At 43.9% G+C, this 17,679-nt stretch overlaps 1 long non-coding RNA gene across 1 annotated transcript; it reads left to right on the top strand.

The window, feature by feature from the left end:
- Positions 1-8,479: 8,479 nt before the first annotated feature.
- Positions 8,480-17,442, top strand: LOC125940663 (uncharacterized). Its single transcript, XR_007463862.1, has 2 exons — positions 8,480-9,939; positions 16,843-17,442. It is a non-coding gene; the product is annotated as an uncharacterized LOC125940663 (long non-coding RNA).
- Positions 17,443-17,679: the final 237 nt, after the last annotated feature.

The following is a 17,679-nucleotide window of genomic DNA, read 5'->3' as shown; positions in this document are numbered from 1 at the left end:
GGTTGTTCTTGTTGTGGACTGGAAGTGTGGCCGTTGATTTCCCGCCAACTGTAATCGCTGCCACAACTGATCTCGGAAACAACCTCCACTGGAATCCACTTTGTACCAGGGGGTCTGAAAGTGGCAGCACCGCCGCCAGTATTGCAGGCAGCAACGAAGCCAGAGATATCGTTATGCAAAGTGGCTACATTCAGTGGTGAGTTCACAAAGATCTTGAATTAAGTTAAACATTTGTCAACAAGCATAAAATGTTGAAAAGCAATGCACCCTCATCTTGAGCAGAGAGAAATGCATGGAACAAGATGAACAGAAGGAAATGGACAGTACTTTGTTTCCATCTGTTTGTCCAATGCAGTGCTCTGTTACTCTAACTTTAACATGTACCAACAGGCCTAACTGAACATTTTTTTGCAGAGCCTCGCCTTGTGTTCCTAAACTTTGGTGCTTGTCACACTACTGTGTAGCCCAGTACACACATATTGCTTGTTCTGTGCTTATTTTACATTATGTGTGCATAAAGTCAACCCTTTTATGAAGACATTGTTTTGTGGTGATTGTAGCGGGATCCTCCATCGGATCATAATGAAAGTGAGCAGTCGCAACTCAATGCTGTCCACCAGCACTTACTTGAGAGTTACATTAGGCAGTACATTTCCTGGTTAATTTTTGTGGTCATACATACTGTGCTTCTCTACAGAACAAGCTGCTTAGGTGCGTTGTGAACAGCTAAAATTGAAATTGTGCTTAAGCATTGTCATCATATTCAGTTCCGTTTACTATGTATGTATCATGATTTTCACCCAACTCTGGAGTACCTTGCCAGGCTATCAACCAGGTGAAAATCTCGAGCATTCTATTAAAGATATCTCTAGTATATGTTAGTTCAGTTCATTTCACAATTTCGCGGAGTAGATTCTGAGAGGCCGCATGGGTTTCTGTTTGGCTTGAACTGAATGTTTTTTCTTTAAACTTGTATGGTTATGAAATGTTGCTCACCCAGGGTTCAGGTCAATATCAAGTCTGGATGTTGGAAAAGAATGTGACTGCATGATTGGCCACAGTTGTCAACTTTGTTTTTTTTTTTCATATTGTCTAAGCCAATATGTTGATATAGCTCTTGAAATTTTGTTTCTGTGGTTTATGTCTGTTGTCTAAGCCAGTAACTGATGTTCCCACTGTCTTTTGCAATGTGCTTGAAATGTTGCGATCAATCGAGAATGCATGTGCTTGGACGTCAGGGTAACTGGAGCCAGTGTCTTGGTAACTGGACTTGACTTTGTTGGTGCAACAAATCTGGGCAACATTTGGAGCCTCTGTTTAGACGTGTGGACTTGTCTTCGTCATGGCAATAACTGTTGCCCCATGTCCACTTGTCAGTCAAGTTGACTTATTGGAACATTGGCCAAGTCCACTTGTCAAAATGTTGGCTCCAGTGACGTCTCTCTCGTTGTCTAATTGTTCATTACATTCTAAGGTGCTTGTCCATCAATTAGACAGTATCCAAGCTTTACATTTTGTGCCGCTTTTTACTTAGCTGCACCAAAATTTTAATGTGGTGGGCGCCCTTTCACTGTGTCAGTTTCACTTTCAGGGAGCCCTTGAATTTGAGATATTTGTTCACTTAGCGCTTACAGGAGCTTGTTTAGAAAAAATTAAATTTCTGAGATAGATAGCATCAAGGACGAGCTCTAAACTGCAAATTTTTCTTTGACACCTAAAATTAACAATTATAAGTTAATTAATATAACTTTGGTGATTAGGCAAATAACTACACTAATTACTTTTTCTAAAAGCTGGACATTCGAATGGTAACAACGGCACCATGGTTTACATTTCTCTAACTTTAAAAAAGATTTTGTTTCGCTAAAGGAACATATGTATTCAGCTTATATGATTAAGAATTTGTCTGTATACTTTGTACCCATTGAGGATTCCAGGACCTGTTTTCCAAAAGAACAGTAAAGTATTTCAGATTTTTGCATAATACATGGTAGAATTGTACTAAAATTTAGTGATTACTGAGACTTCCTTGCAGGATGTCGCAAAAAGATAATCCGTTTATGTAAATAAGTCTTGTAGTGAGGACGTTTTAAAATGTTCTCTTTCTTGAACAGTGCATAAATGGAATGTTTATGCTACAAACAAGATATCTTGACGTAGCATTAACATTGAATGCTAATCTCATTTAATTTATTCCATCCTAAACGAATGTTCACATTACATTTGTGCATTCTTTTGCATTGGTTTTGTTCTGTATGTCTGGCTGCCTTGTTCTTTGTAATGCCATGTCTGTTGCTGACATGTATATAGAATAAAATGTTATACTGAGTATGTACTACTGAGATGCTGTTACCAAGTGTGGAGGACCTTGTGTGGCAAAGTTAATAGTAAATTTTAAAGCGTTAGCTTTATTTAGCTCATTTCTCAGTTTAAGCAGCGTAAACTTTGACAAGATGTGAAAAATTCTTGTCAGTACTGCGAGGATCATTGCACTTTAACTTGACTTTGCTTCCCTGTACTCATGAGTTTGAAAAGTGGTCTCAGCACTATGTTGGCAGTTTAGAATAAGCATAGTCAGAGAAGTTGCAGAAGAACCTTGTGCTACTCTTATTGCTGAAATGATAGACCTACAGTGTAGTATCTACTTCGGCGGGCAAGTAACCGATGCATAAGATGGAACATGTGTTTCCACCAACGAGAGAGCAGAGTTTTGTCACGTGATGCAAAGCTTGGTTTCCTGCTACACGCCTAAATGGTGGTGCCCTGCACTGCATCACGGGTGGCAGAACCCACCAGTTGTCTGCAGTATTGTGGAATTCAGCAAAATCAATAATTGACTAAACAGCGCTCACGCTTTTCAGCCTGATTCGCACCACCATCGCTCGCCTTGTCTCGTCACTGTCGTGACACAGGCACATATTAGAATCGGGAGACAGCGCTTCCACGCCAGTTTCACCTTAAAAAAGGAGGCCGTAAAAGTAAAGTGTTTTAGCCAGCATCGCTGACGTCCTTCTTTTGGGAAGAAACCAGTGAGGAAACACTTTTTCCCGACACGCCCGTGTCGTGATAGGATGAGACGGATGATGGCTGTGCAAATCAAGCCTGCATTTTTCTAATATTCAAATTGACTTCCTCGATACTAGAGTTTATATTGAACTGGGAAAACTGAAAATGACGCTCTACAGGAAACTTACGGATAGCGAACAATAATTACAATAATAATCACCCATGACTCTGTAAATGGGGGATCTTTGTAGGGCAGGCAGAATGCATAAGTATGTAGCAACAATAGTGTCTACAATAACTGCTTTAATAATCTGAAGAGAACGCTACTTGAAAGAAATTTCCCACAAAACACCTTAAACAATGGCTACAGAAACACAAGTTAATTGGAAAGGAGATCAGTATTGGCTTGAAAGGCACCTAAAAAACAATCCAAGCTGCTGCGAAGCCTTTGCAACAACGTATTCCTATGCACTCGTAAACAATATTGGGAATAAATACTAACAAATATTATCAAGCACTGGGCATCATAGAAAAGTGTTCCCGGAGGTACCAATTGGGTCATATATCGCTGCAATAGAAACTTCAAAGGCATGTTAGGTTCACACAAAAGTAAGCCCTCAATGTACTGTCAATTTGAAGGCTTGCTCTCGCCTTAGATGTCAGATCTGGAGACTTCTTCAAAACGATGATAAAATAAAAGGACTACAAGTGTTATGCGCACGAAATTCTTTACATGCATGATTTCTACCATTATTTATTTGGTGTAACGTTGTTTTTGCCACAAACGTTATCGGCGAAGCAGGACAGTAAATGAATGCCAGATCAAATGGACATCATACGGACATAGCTAAAAAACCAGGAAGCAGTCGCATAACATTTTAACCTTCCAAGTCACAACCTTGATGAAATTAAGCTTCATATCCTACACACTTGACTTTCTTCGGTCAGAGACAGAAAATAGAATAATATCTTGTTCATAATTTCAATACACTGCAACCAAGAGGCATAAATGTTTCAGAGGGAGCTTTGAAATTCATTCTTTATGCCAGTGGCATGATTATAACAAGCAGCCTTTAGTTTTGCATAGCAAATGTAATGTAATTTCTATCGAATATCATTAAGTGAACTTAATGTCATTTTTCCTGCTTGCTGTTGTAGAGAAATAAAATGTCATTCGAAAATGCTGGCCATGACCTTTGCATTTAACATGAGTACATCTTTTAAATGATACATTTTATTAATAAAAAGATACTTTAAAATTATATGCTAGGCTGTTTTAGACAATTTGTTGCAGCTGCACAACAGGAACCCAAGTCCAGTCAAGCTTAGCCAAGCCAAACAAAAAGGAACATGGCCGATGACATAGGTGTCCTAAATGGTCTTGCCATACTTTTAACAAAACGTACATTTCTGCTTCTGTCCACTGTGCCCAACTTTCTGGTTCTGCACATGTGTTCCTCGACACACTTGCACACGGAAGGACCAAACTGCTGGGACTAAACAAATGACGTCGCTGACACTGGCATCCAGCCGCTGAAGAGAGAGCAGCCCTTTTTTTGACAACTTGACTTTCGCTTACTCGGCGCACGAGCCTATTCTCCTCCTCCTTTGTGGGTGGGGGAGAGTGAGCTTTGCGTACATGAAAAAACTAAGTAAAGCAGATGCTGGGTTGGCCAAGACAAGTCCCCTTGACAAAATGTTGGCTCCAGTGACACTCCTTGTTTTACCACTGCTAATCATTTCAAGCCTCCATCTTCTTGTGAACCTCTCTCCCGTTTTGGATTTTTGAGGGCTTATAGGTTCACACACACACTGGCCATGTCTACAAACCTTTAATAAATTTGTGATTCTTGTTAACCGTGCTTGCTCGACTCTACTTCATTTGATCACTCCCCATACTAGCACTCACCTGTGTGCCATCTGCTCGCTTATCCTGCACTGTCACAGACTTGAAAGGTGTCTTTGCAAAGCGATCTTCTTTCTGTCTAGGCATGATTGAAACAGCGCTTAAAATGGTAGGTGCTTAGTGAAGCTATCAAAGTATTCATGTACGGAGACGTTCGAAACATGCCCAATACTGATAGTGATCTGTGCATATACGATAAAGAAATTCAGCAAGCAAGGAAGGCATGTTTTACAAATCTATGTGAACCAAGGAAGCGTTTTTTTTGTTGTGATCATAAATAAACCGGCAGTAAGCACAAAGTTTTATTTTAAAGTTGTGAAAATAAAATGGCAGCCGCTTTAATGAGCATATCTACATTGCGGTGTAGCTTGGCCCTTCCAATGAAAGCTGCTATATGGACTTGTTGGTATGGCATCTTCCACTTTGTTGTAGTGCAGGCAGAACGACAGGACGCAGAGAGGCTTATTAGACAAACGCGCAGCGCTAACTTCCACCAAAGATTTCATTCCAGTTTTCACCAGCCGTACCTATACCCAACCAAATGTCACAGTACACGTGTACATTGCTGGGCAAGCATAAGCCAAACCAGGGAAACCACAAGCAGGCACTTTTGAGGTCACGTCAAATTTTAGAAGGCAATTACTAAACGTGTACTAAGATAGTTGAGCTCTTTTATAGATAATGAAATTTATGGTGTACTGATGCGTGTGTCACTAAATGTAGCTATATTTCTAGATTTTGCATCCAGGTGCTTCATTTTGCACTTCCTTCTGCTGGAAACAAATGTTTCTTTTAATCTGGCTTGGTAGTCTCATCTTTTGCGATGGAGGGCAGGAAATAATCAGCTGCCTCATTATTTACTTTGTTCATGGATTCCCGTAACTTATCATTTGGGCATCTACCAGCTTGACTGATATAGTTCTATCCACTAGTGAGGGGAATGCAGTAGATTACAGATGTGGTGCATTCAATGAAATTGTTCATGTGCTTTTTTTTTACATGCAGTGCCAGTGATTCCTTTTCGCCTCGTCTTCCTGCTCAGACTTGCCAACTTAGTAGGCGCCAAAAAAACGAGGTTTATGTCACTCCTTCGAGCAATCTGTTTTGGTCTGTGGTAAAAACAATGCATGTTATATCCATCAAAATGTTATGTCCTAAAACGTTTCAATGGGTATAAGTACAGCGGTAAAAATTTGTTGTAAATCTGTTGTTGGAAGTTAACACTGTACGTTTCTTTAAAATGCCTTTCTGTGTCCCTGCTGTGTCCTTGCCTTCACTGCAAGAAAGTAGATTGGGCCTTCCAGTGTAACACGGGTGCTCTCTCTCTACGCAGCTAAACCAGGACGAAACATTCGAAGCAAGGGCAGGTCATTTCCTCAATGGTGGACGGTGATGGAGAATATGGAGGAAGCAGCTGAGAATGTATCAAGTCACGCAAGTTTTGCCATGCCTTAGGGAGCGCCTATAAGCGCACTGCTCTTCGGGAAAAGAAGATTGCCTAGAGGAAATAACTGCTTTTCTGCAGCTTTTGTGCATACATAACGTTTCACACCGCCCACTTGTCAGACCACGTAGTGGGGAGAAACTCTTCAAATGCACGAAGTGTCCCGCTGCGTTCATGCAGGCAGCAAACTATCGTCGCCACGTGCGCACTCGCAGGCACCAGAAAGCCCTGCTGACCTAATTGTGCCTTCGTGCTCACGCCTGTGGTACCTTACGCTTATGAGTTCATCCCGCTCATGTTTTGGCACAGATGTGTGTGAAAGAAATGCATTTATGAATGTTGTGCGAATGACACAAGAGGTACCAGTGCTCCAGGTTGCTTTCTACACTGTACACAGGCATTGTTTTGGATGGTCTGACGCGATAGAAGAGGGCCCAGTGTACGAGTTGGATGCAAACTGATTGTTTTGCTAGTTGGTGCGTTACTGCGAAATAGCACTTCTCCAGTGTGAATAGACAACTACTATTGTTGTGTAATGTAAAAAGAATGTAGGCATGATGACAAAGGCACATATGCGACAAAGATAACTTCTGTATTAGTCATATTGACGTGAAGTATGTTCCCAACTGCAGCTGCTGGCCATCAGAGCGTATAGGACGTTGATCGCAGTGGTACGTGCGCTATCCGAGTCTCAGCCGTTATTGGAACACCACTATTTGGCCGTCTCTTGCTTGTCAACTTTGTGGCAATAAGTGTGCTTTTGTCTTATGTATTCATGTTGGAGCATTTATATTGAAGAGCACTGTGCCAACTAATTCAGGAATGAGTAGAAGATATAGTTGCTTGAATATGCATGCTTATCTTGTGTTCCCATTTTGCATTGCCTTACACGAGCATGTTTGCCATTCACTACTATGTTGCACTTGGTTTTGAGTGCGGCAGAATATTGTGGATTGCGTTGCTAGCCTTTTTTTTTTTTTTCGTGCTGTACTTGCAAGACACGAAGCACCTTCAATTCATATTGTAAAAGCCGCATGCTTAAATGGTCGGGATTTCTAGACAATTACTACTGGTGGAATTTTACCTGGCTTCATTATGGAAACAGGTTCAAAGGAACCCTGATTCATGTTTCTTTGAAGCTTCAAAATTTCCTTTGAACGAGTATGGTACCTCCCAGGAATATATTACTGAAAAAATGTCAGTTTCGCCATAAGTGTGAAGCAATGAATGCGATAGCAACACAGCAATGTCATACGAAGTAAGGTGAGCGGCTTTGGTAGCAATATGAATTGGAGTAAACATGAGCTGATTAAGTAAGCAGGTGTGCTGCGGCGTAAGTAGACCGACATGAAGAGAGACTCGATGACCACGAGAAGGCGCGTGTGAAACGGTGGTGCTGATGAGAAGCGCTTCCCGGGGGCAGCGCGTGCGAATGGACACACCTGTAGCGCTGCACTGCCGATCCGGGCAGCATTACATGTGTAGCGTGCGTTGGAAAATGTGGCCCGACTATTACTAACTGAATGAACAAGCATGGTGTGAGCGCGCACAAACATGAATAGATCACACTGAATGACTGCAGACAACGACTGTCAAAACGCTGGCAGCAAGCCCATACGCTGCAGCGGGCGAAGGTACGTGCGGTCTATCGCTTCAACAGAAACTGAGCGGCGAATGCACAGTGCATAAAGGTCAGAGCCGTCTGGAGATAAGAGGCGGTGCGGTCGAGCGACGAGCGCGGTTGTTGGCAGAGTAGAAGTGCGCCCCCCGCTCCCTCCGGCGCTGGCTTCCCGCTTCCTTGCTTGCGCGTGGGAGATTGAGTGCGTTCGCTCTCCGTGATAGCGCGCGTCCCCGCACGCTTCCGCTCGGGCATACGGCGCGCGGCGAAGACTTTATCTATACGGAACCTCACGGCGACGGCGATGCCGACGGCAGAAATCCGGTTGAAGTGTCCATATAATTGCTATCGCAATAATAATTTTTCAAAAGGCCTAGTACAAGCGTAGATACTTAGTGTGTGGTATTTACCTTTCCCATTCGCCCTCAATGGGACCGCCATTGGCGATAGTGGCGATAACCCGCCTACGGCATTACGGCAAATGGGCTTGTCGCGGTGCCCCGTGGCTGCCACAATATTTACGCTACGCAGCAGACGAAGCTACATGTGGCTGCATGCAAATGTTAGTGTACAGCAATTCCGTAGTGCGGGCTCGCTTGCTTCAGCCTGACTGTGCTACATGGTGCGCACCAGCTCTTTTCTGCACAGATTGTAGGCAAATCCAGATTGTGCACTTTGTAGCACTGAATAGGAAGCTCACATCTAGCCAGGAGCCGCTGGAAGTGAGCGTGCTTCCCAACTGCTATTTGTCGCGAAGCATGGGCAGGCATAGCATACGTGTGGTCTGCCTTTAAGTTTCGATTTTAAGCTCCGAGTAGTTCCAGGCTAGTTAAGTGTTCCAGACTAATAAAATTTTGCGATAACTTATGGCTACGACACCGTGATAAGCAGTGCAGGCCCCGCAGGGGCGTCTGCGTCAGCAGGCGTTTGGTGTGTTGCGACACCACGGACCCGAGCACATGAGGGTTGGACCCTCTCGTATGGAGTCGTGCATGGCTTAGCCGTGCCTGGGAAAGGGGAATCTGCGGGTTTGAGCCGATGCCAGGTGTCCGGACCTTTAAGCCCCCCCCCCGGCGGAGGAAACACACCTCTTTGGCCTCTGCTTCACATAGACAGTGTTTCCAGGTTGACCCAACTGCAGGAAATCGGCAGTGTTCTTTTCCTGTCCTTCTCTTCAATCTTCATCTTTCTCTCTCAATTTCAATCTTTCCTGTCTTCTACTCACTTCCTTTTACTTCCGATTTTCTGGGCAGCAAGGGTTAACCTTGTGTAATATATCCAGTCTTGGGTATATATACATTAGTTTATAGAGGCGATGCATGGCTGGCATCTGCAGTTATTCTTCCAACCTAGTAGAGTCCCCTCATCGGGCTTGGTGGTGGGTGGCTACCCTTGCCGCCGAATTTTCCAAGGCTTACAAGGCAAACGCTCCCCCCCCCCCCCCCCTCCTTCAAGATCGCCCCCTAAAAAGAGAGTTTTTTGTTAAACAAAATGAAGACACCTTCCCAAAGTACCATATCTTTCACAGTGAAGGCAACACAACAGTAAGAAAACTGTCACCTTTCCTAGTACGGAAATACCTAGCAAACACGGTTGGACTTGGCTACAAAGCCTCGAAATGGCAAGCGGTGACCGCCTCCTAAAATTGACAAAGAAATATTAAGTTGAAGAGCTCGCTGAACTTGCCAGTATCTGTGACATTAGCATGACAATCTTTGCACATTGCTCGCTCAACACAAGCAGGGGTCACCAACACCTCTGGTTTGGTGACCTCAAAGGTCTCGTCTCCCGAGGCGAGACCTTCAAGGTGAACGCATCGCTTGCAAGAGTGGATGTCCAGCCCCGCAAGAGGCGATGGACATGATTTCCAGTCAAACAGAGCCACCAGTGCCCAAGAAGCATCGAGAATCTCTCGGCCGCTCCAAAAAAGAGAAACCCCGCATCACGAGGCCCAGATAGGGCTCTGTAAGTTAACTCGCCTATATTAGACACGCAGCACAAACCTCTTCTGCAATATGGACACACAAATATGGCAGTGGAATGTCGGGGGACTTCTACATAATCTAGATGATGTTAAAGAACTTCTCTATAAACTAAGTCCAAACTGCTGTGTGTTCAGGAAGCACACCTAAAATCCACATAGACAAACTTTCTTAGACACTATGCCATTTTTTTGGAAAGACCACAACGCTGCTCTTGCCACGTTGGGTGATGTAGCTATAATTATAGATGAAGGTGTTGCCTGTTGGCAAATACAACTCTGGATGTCCCTTGAAGCAGTTGCTGTCCAAGCACTGCTGTTCAATAAGCTAGTCACAATCACTTCCATCTGCATTCCTCCTAGCACAGAAGAGAATTTCAGAGCCTTATCGATGAACTTTCCGAACCCTGTATAATCATACGAGATGCAAACATGCATAGCACCCTGTGGGGAGACTTTCGTTGTGATGCGAGAGGCCGCCTAATAAAAATTTAAATTTTTTCCTCGAATGCATGCCTCCTTAATAAGAAAGCAAAAATTGTACCGCGTTGCACATAAGACATTCTTCTTGGTAGAGATAAGCATAGCATCAGGTACACTTATACCAGACCTAGAGTGGAACGGCATCAAGAACCCTTACAGAAGGGATCGTTTTCTGATTGTTTTAAAGCTAACAAAACCAGATGAGTGCTATCCACAAGTTCCCATATGGAAAGTTGATTCAGGTGACTGGACGCAGTTTTGCGAACTTGCAGTTGACCTGGGATGATATCCGTGTGCTCAGTATTGATGATGCAGCGGCATACCTAACAGCTTTTATAATTGATGCAGCATCAGTATGCATCCCACAAACTTAAGGCTCGGCTTCTAAACGACGCATTCCCTGGTGGAATGAGAAATGTAAGGAAGCACGTAAGAAAGCAAGGTGTGGTGTCTCCTTCGTAGCTCCCCAACAGCAGAAAACTTCATCAAGTTCAAACATGTTAAGGCACAAGCAAGATCTATGCAACGTACTGTGGCAAAAATACATCTCGAACATTAATTGCTCCACGTAAGAAGGAAAAGTACGGAACAGGGTAACAAAATTATTAGGTCGGCCATCTTACCATTTGCCGTTGGTGGATGACCAAGCCAATGCTGTTGTCGAACATTTGAGCATTTGTCCAGTTCAGTATCTTTCCTGAAACACAAAGCAATAGCAGAAAGTAAAGCACTGAACTGGAAATCTTCTATTGAGACCATATATAGAGTAAACAATTACTGCAAGGTGGCGTGCTTAGCAGCACACTTTTTATCGTAAAAATTAATTCCTTGCATTCCTCAATACCGCGTAGTATATTTTATTTGGTATACATTGATGACGTCCAGATTAGATTTAAGTCATGTAACCTTCGCCATCTTTGAGCGGCGAGTTCAGCTTGGTCTGAAGAAGGTGTCTAAATTGGCCGATGAAAATGGCTGTAAGCTCAATGCCAACAAAAGAATCTGTCCTTTTTATTCAAAAGAGTGGCTTCATCGCAAATCCTGACGTAGAACTTCATGGACAGCAGATACCTGTGAATCCAGAACACAAATTTTTGGACATCATGCTAGACACAAAACTTACGTTTGTCTCACACAAGTAATGTCTTAAGAACAAATTTCTGAAAACAATGAGTATTCTTTAAAAATGTTTTGCCGACAACATGAGGTAGTGATAGGAAATGCCTTATGGAACCTCTACAACAGCCTCATACGTACACGCTTAGATTGGGCATCATAGTGTACTAGTCTGCTACTTCAAGCGCCTTGAAGATGCTGGACCCTGTTCACAATCTAGGTATCCGCCTGGCAACTGGGGGCTTCAGGACAGTAGCGAACCTCTATGTAGAAGCCAATGATAGCTAGATAAACTTTATTAGATAGTTTTGTCTTGCCACGAAGGGGCATCGCTAATGGTTGGGACCCCTAGTCCAGGGCTCCGATGGCTCTTGCCATCTTCTCTGCTCTCTGGATTAGCTTGAGCTGGTCATCGAGGGCCGAGCTGGACAGCAGTGCCTCCCATTGCTCCCTCGTGGTGTTCGTGTCGTGTTCTAGGTTGTGTAGCGTGCACTCCAAACGTAACGTGGTATAGGGTTGGTGTGGCCCCGCACCACAGGCATTCGTCCCTGTAGGCTGTGGGGTGCATGCGATGTAATTTGTGTAGGTTCGTGTAAGTGCCTGTCTGGAGCCTATGTCAGACAGCGGCATCCTCAGTCTTTAGTTTTCGATGGGGTGGGGGATATCGCAAGCCTCTGTGGTAGTTCAGGATTGCTGAATACTCGGGGTCAACTGGGTCAGGGTCATCTGCAGTCGGCTGAATTGTCTCTGCATCTTCAGCAATCATAGTACAGTTACACATTTTCTGACCGTTAATACGAACTGTGAACATCCTTCCTACATAACCGTAAATAACCCTTCTCAGTGCATGCAAGAAAACTTGGCGAGGAAATGGATGTTTCACTCCTTGAGCATTGTCTGATGACCCCAGCAACACCATTGCTGCCGTGGTAGGGGCAACTCATAGAATGTGATACATCGTTGTAGAGGTGACCAAACATGCTCCAGAGTCACATATTAGAATGCATTTCCTAGAATTCCAGTCCAAGTACTCGTGCACAGTTTTATACACTCGTGCTTCGAAGTAGCATGTCGGGGTATCTTATGCAGTAGTCAGTTCATTCTTCTGGTAATCCGGTGTACTGCACCCCGAAACAAGTATCTTTACGGCTGAGGCCTATGCATTGTTGTCGGCTGTGAAGCACATAAGAAAATAAATATAAGAAACAATTATATTTAGACTCCCTAAGCATCGTAAGAGCCATCATGTCACTCTGTAAACACAAAAATCCTGTACTTATTGAGTTCTACTCAATTCTGTGTAGCGCGTATATATCTAACCAGCATGTCATTACATGCCGAACACCTGGCCATAGAGGTATCAAGGGTAATGTGATAGCAGACCAAATGGCCACATCAGTTACATCGCAAGCTATTAATCATACAGCTGCTGTCCCTGCCACAGATCTTAAGCCTTCCTTACGAGAGAAACTGTGAAGCCACTGGCAACGCTTGTGGGATTCTGAAACAAATAAGCTTCACGTGATTAAGCCATAGTTAGGTTTCTGGCCCTCCATAACCAAAACACGACGAAGTGATGTTCTATTCTGTCGACTCGGGATAGGACAAACATTTAGCATCCATAATTTTTTACTGACTGGAAATCAACCTCCAACCTGTTGTAGATGTAGTGAGAGACTGACTGTCCTCCACGTCTTCTTGGAGTGTCAGGGAAGCCGAAACTGAGAGAAACATTTCCCTCTAGCGTACCGCTATCCGGCTATGTTTCTTGGTGCAGAACCATGTTTTTTTACACCAAAGTAGCTTTAAGTTTCTTAAATGATGTATTGCATGATATTAGTCCAAGAAATTCGTAGCACACCCTCTCGCCAGAGCATGATGCTGCGTTAATTTTCTGTAAAGCACATGCCTCCAGGCCCTCAACTTTCAAGGGCTTTGTTAAGGCAGCAGTGCTTCTGACAAATTTTCACCACTGTCATATTTTAGTTTGTCATATCATACATTAGTAATGTCACTTTTGCATTCATAGTACACTTCATTAGTCATTGCCATAATATTATTATACATACATTTTACGCACTTCTGCAACGACTATATTTAAGGCCCCTATACAGCCATGTCACGTTTACTTCGTACTTAATCGCCTTCTTTCTGGGGTGTTACGTGCCAAAACCAGCTCTGATTATGAGGCACACCGTAGTGGAGGGCTCCGGAGTAATTTTGACCACCTGGGGTTCTTTAACGTGCACTACAACGCAAGCACACGGGCGTTTTTGCATTTCGCCTCCATCGAAATGCGGCCGCCACGGCCGGGATTCAATCCCGCGATCTCGTGCTCAGTGACGCAACGCCTTAGCTGACTGAGCCACCCCGGCAGGTGTACTTAATCGCTACATTGCTAACTCATTAAGACTAGCTTGGCTCTCTTTGGCCATACTGTTGCTTGATGAATGGTGAATTTGGTGTTTTGTGCCACAAAACCCCAAATTCACCATTCATCAAGCAATGTGGCCAAAGTTTCATTCCTACAGGGTGGGCATGGCTGAGTGTTGGCTGAGACTTCTTGATGTCAGCTATTGGCCAATAGCAACCGTGTATAATAATTTTGTTGTATGATGAAATATGGCAGCCCCGAAAAGGGTAAGGAGAAGGCTTCAGTTAGAGAGTGAGAAAAAAATGTGGCTTTACGCTCCGCTTGCGAGCCCCACGTGCCATGAAGGAGTGCAAAATTTAGCTGAGATATTCGCAGCAGCGTATGCTATGCGTGGAATGTGTTTTTTCACCTAGCTCGAGGGGTAGTTCAAGACTCCTTTAAAATAGAATTTGACAGAACAGCAAAAGAAACACATTTCACAGAAATAATGTAACAAAAAAGGGAATGAGTCTTACCATGAGCATCAAAAAATTTATTTACATCTGGGGATGCAGTTGTTGGCTTCTCTAACACCCTACTGTTTCCAGCATAGGCCTGCATAAACACAATCCAGACTTCAGATTAAAAAACAGTTTCTGCTCAAGGGTTGGTCATAATGAACTATACACTTTGCACTGAGAAGAAGGAAAAAAAAAAATGGCTAGAACTTAGCTCCACCAACTCTCTAAATATGATGTTGCATATTTAGATTGTGATTATTGTGATGTCTCAACAGCTGTGTGTGTTCACAGGTGACTTTGCTCACTCATTTATGAAAGGGACGTTATATCTTTTACAAACTTACGATTTAGTGCACGCTGTGATGCTCTCGCATACGCTCGGGACACAATTTTCTGTTAGATACCATCAAAATGGGTAAAATTCCTCTGTGATGCTATTAAGAAATGCATCTATATCTACAACACCTAAGATGTGATTGTCTAAACAGTAGCAGAGCTATCCAGCCTTATTTAACACACACTGATGCTTGTTTCTCCCTTTTTACATGACACAATTGAATTGTGGAACAGTTTGCCTAACACAGTTGTGACCAATGAAAGGTCTACTGATTTTGAAAATGCATCAAGTACCATAAAAACCCGTGTATAATACGAGGTTTTTTTTCTGAATTTTACCATGTAAAATTTCTGCCTCGTATTATATGCGGATCCCGAAGTTTTCAGCGTAAAATTTGCAGTTTCGGGATCGTTTTTGCTCACTGCTATCATCATCAAGACTCGTAGCGGAGTATGCGTCATCTTGCGGTGGCGTCGGTAGGCTGCTGCTGCTGCTATAGTGCCTAGAATATATTCTAGGCACTATACTGCTGCTTCGAACGGGCGCCATTTTGACCACGCTAAGAATCGGCACGTCCGCTCGACTATCTCGCACGATGTCGGGACCACGAAAGTAGTACCCAGCTGCCTTAAAAGGAAAGTTATTTTAGCTGCCGAGGCCATCGGAAATTGCGCCGCAGGGCGGCACTTCGATCCGGGGGCAGAGTTCACGGCTCGGATGACATCCCAGTTGAAAAGTTGCAACGGCGGCAGATAAGCGCATTTGGTCTTGGCAACGCCGTCGCTTTGGTGGCAGTGGCTCCCCTCGCCATCCCTCTCAACTCCCTCGTAGCTCCCCCCACCTTTGACTGGCTCCGCGCGCGCCCGACGCCGCTCCCGTCGGCGCGGCGCCAACTTAGCCCTTTCCCTGAAGTTTCGTTTTCTGCCGTTGTCGGGAAGTTGGTCGTACAAGCGTGTTCCGGCGCGACGGTGAAACGGCGACCTTGCTATTTGAGAGTGAAATTGCCGCTGCGCGTTTTTTTTTTTTTTCCGTTTTCTTTTTCTCCGCGTGGCGTTGAGGGGTCTATCCTAAGCTTTTGCTCTATGGCGGTGTCGGAGCAATGCCAGTCAGAGGCGCCGCCACGTGATTTGGAGCGCTGCTGAGGGCATTGTCGGTGCGCCTTATGTTCGAATTAACCGTCGCAAGTGCTTTCGCGTTCGAGTTACCGGGCGTTTTCGCCCATAGCAATACACATAACTTTGACGGGACCACAGCGTCAGTTCGAATTAAGCACGTTCGAATTAACGAGATTAGATTGTCAATGCTTTCTGTGGGTTTTCCTCGCTCGCATTATATGCGGGTGAAAACATTTTTTTTCGTTATTGCTATCCCCAAATAACACCTCGTATTATATGCGGGTCCATATTATACGCGGGTTTTTACGGTACTTTTTTTTTGCGATGTATACTAAATTGTGGTGTGAGCATTTTATTTGTTGACTTTTCTCTGTATGATCACTCTTCTTTGTTCCTTGTTTTTCTGTTGTTGATTACCAATGGCATCAGTGAATTTGTATGTTACATAGAATATAATGCTTTATGTATGAATATTATGTGTCGTGTATTTTTGACACATCACCCTTCCTGTAATGACCCCTAGAACTGCGTTGACAGTATCAAATAAATAAGTAAATGACCAATGGTAAGATCTAACCTCTTTTCACCAGTACACCAGCCCAGTGCTCAAATCCACAGGCCACGATTGTATGCATGCTTCATCCATGCCTAAGTCACTCTTTAACTTCTGGCGCATGCATCACATGCCGGTTTCTTGTGTACTTCCCTTGCGACAACTTTCACTTTGAGACACTTTGTTAGAGTGCACTCCCTTCGCTATCAGCTCACATTTTCTGCTTGACACCTCTAATATTGGTGTAGTTAGCCTGTAGTGTCTGAGCATTCAAAAGAAGCATGTACCACGAGCATCAGATGTCAGTTCCTTTAAATGCTTGACCAGTCATCTTTCAACTGTCGTATTAATTTTAGAGATTGGCTTAGCTTCACACGTTTAGTGCAATGCTGGTGTTTGTTTCCCACAGATGCAGCACCTTCGAGCCATTCTTACAACGGTGCTTTGTTTTTCCTGAGCGAGTCCAGGCCACACAAGGATTGTATCATCCAAGGCGGTGGAGAAAGTGGATCTCGAGCTCGCACGATCGGCATGCGGAAGGAGCCTCTCTTCTGTAACCTCTGCCCATACACAACGCACTATACAAACCACTTCAAGGACCACATGCGGACTCACACTGGAGAGAGGCCCTTCAAGTGCCCAGAGTGTATTGCCACATTTGCAACAAGGACCAGCTGTCGGCGCCACTTGCGAACTGTACATTGATAATGTTGACAGCTAGGCGAGTGGTTTGTGTGCATTGATACAAATGGCGCGATAGGACTGAATACAAGGTAAGAAAGTGAACTAGACAAGGGCTGACTTGCAACTCAGTTCATCGAAAAATGGAAAAAGACCTTGTATAGTGTACAGCCGGAGTGTCGTGGTACTATCACGGCCACGAAGATACAAACATTCATTAACATCATCATTTTTGTGTTACATGTGGAGCACAAATTTATTCATTTTACCCTCCAGTGCGCAGAGCTTGGGGATAATTAAGCCCCATCAGAAAGATGACTAACAGTCCTCTCCTTCCTCCTGATATGAAATGCGTCGATGATCCTAAGCTTTATGAATCCTTTCTTTTCACAGAGCTACTGCGTTCATTAAATCTGGCTCACATTCATAGTCTCAGCAGTGAATCGACTAGTGTGATCTTGACGTCCCTGAAAGAGATCGCTTGTGCCATCTTAACCTGAGGTTACCCAGTGAGGATTGTACCCGTGCATTGTAGAGCGAATATTATCCTTTGAGGAAGCACAGA

Source organism: Dermacentor silvarum, chromosome 10 (genome assembly GCF_013339745.2).
Source record: "Dermacentor silvarum isolate Dsil-2018 chromosome 10, BIME_Dsil_1.4, whole genome shotgun sequence".
NCBI classification, from domain to species: Eukaryota; Metazoa; Arthropoda; class Arachnida; order Ixodida; family Ixodidae; genus Dermacentor; species Dermacentor silvarum.
This window is presented reverse-complemented; position numbering and strand designations above follow the sequence as displayed.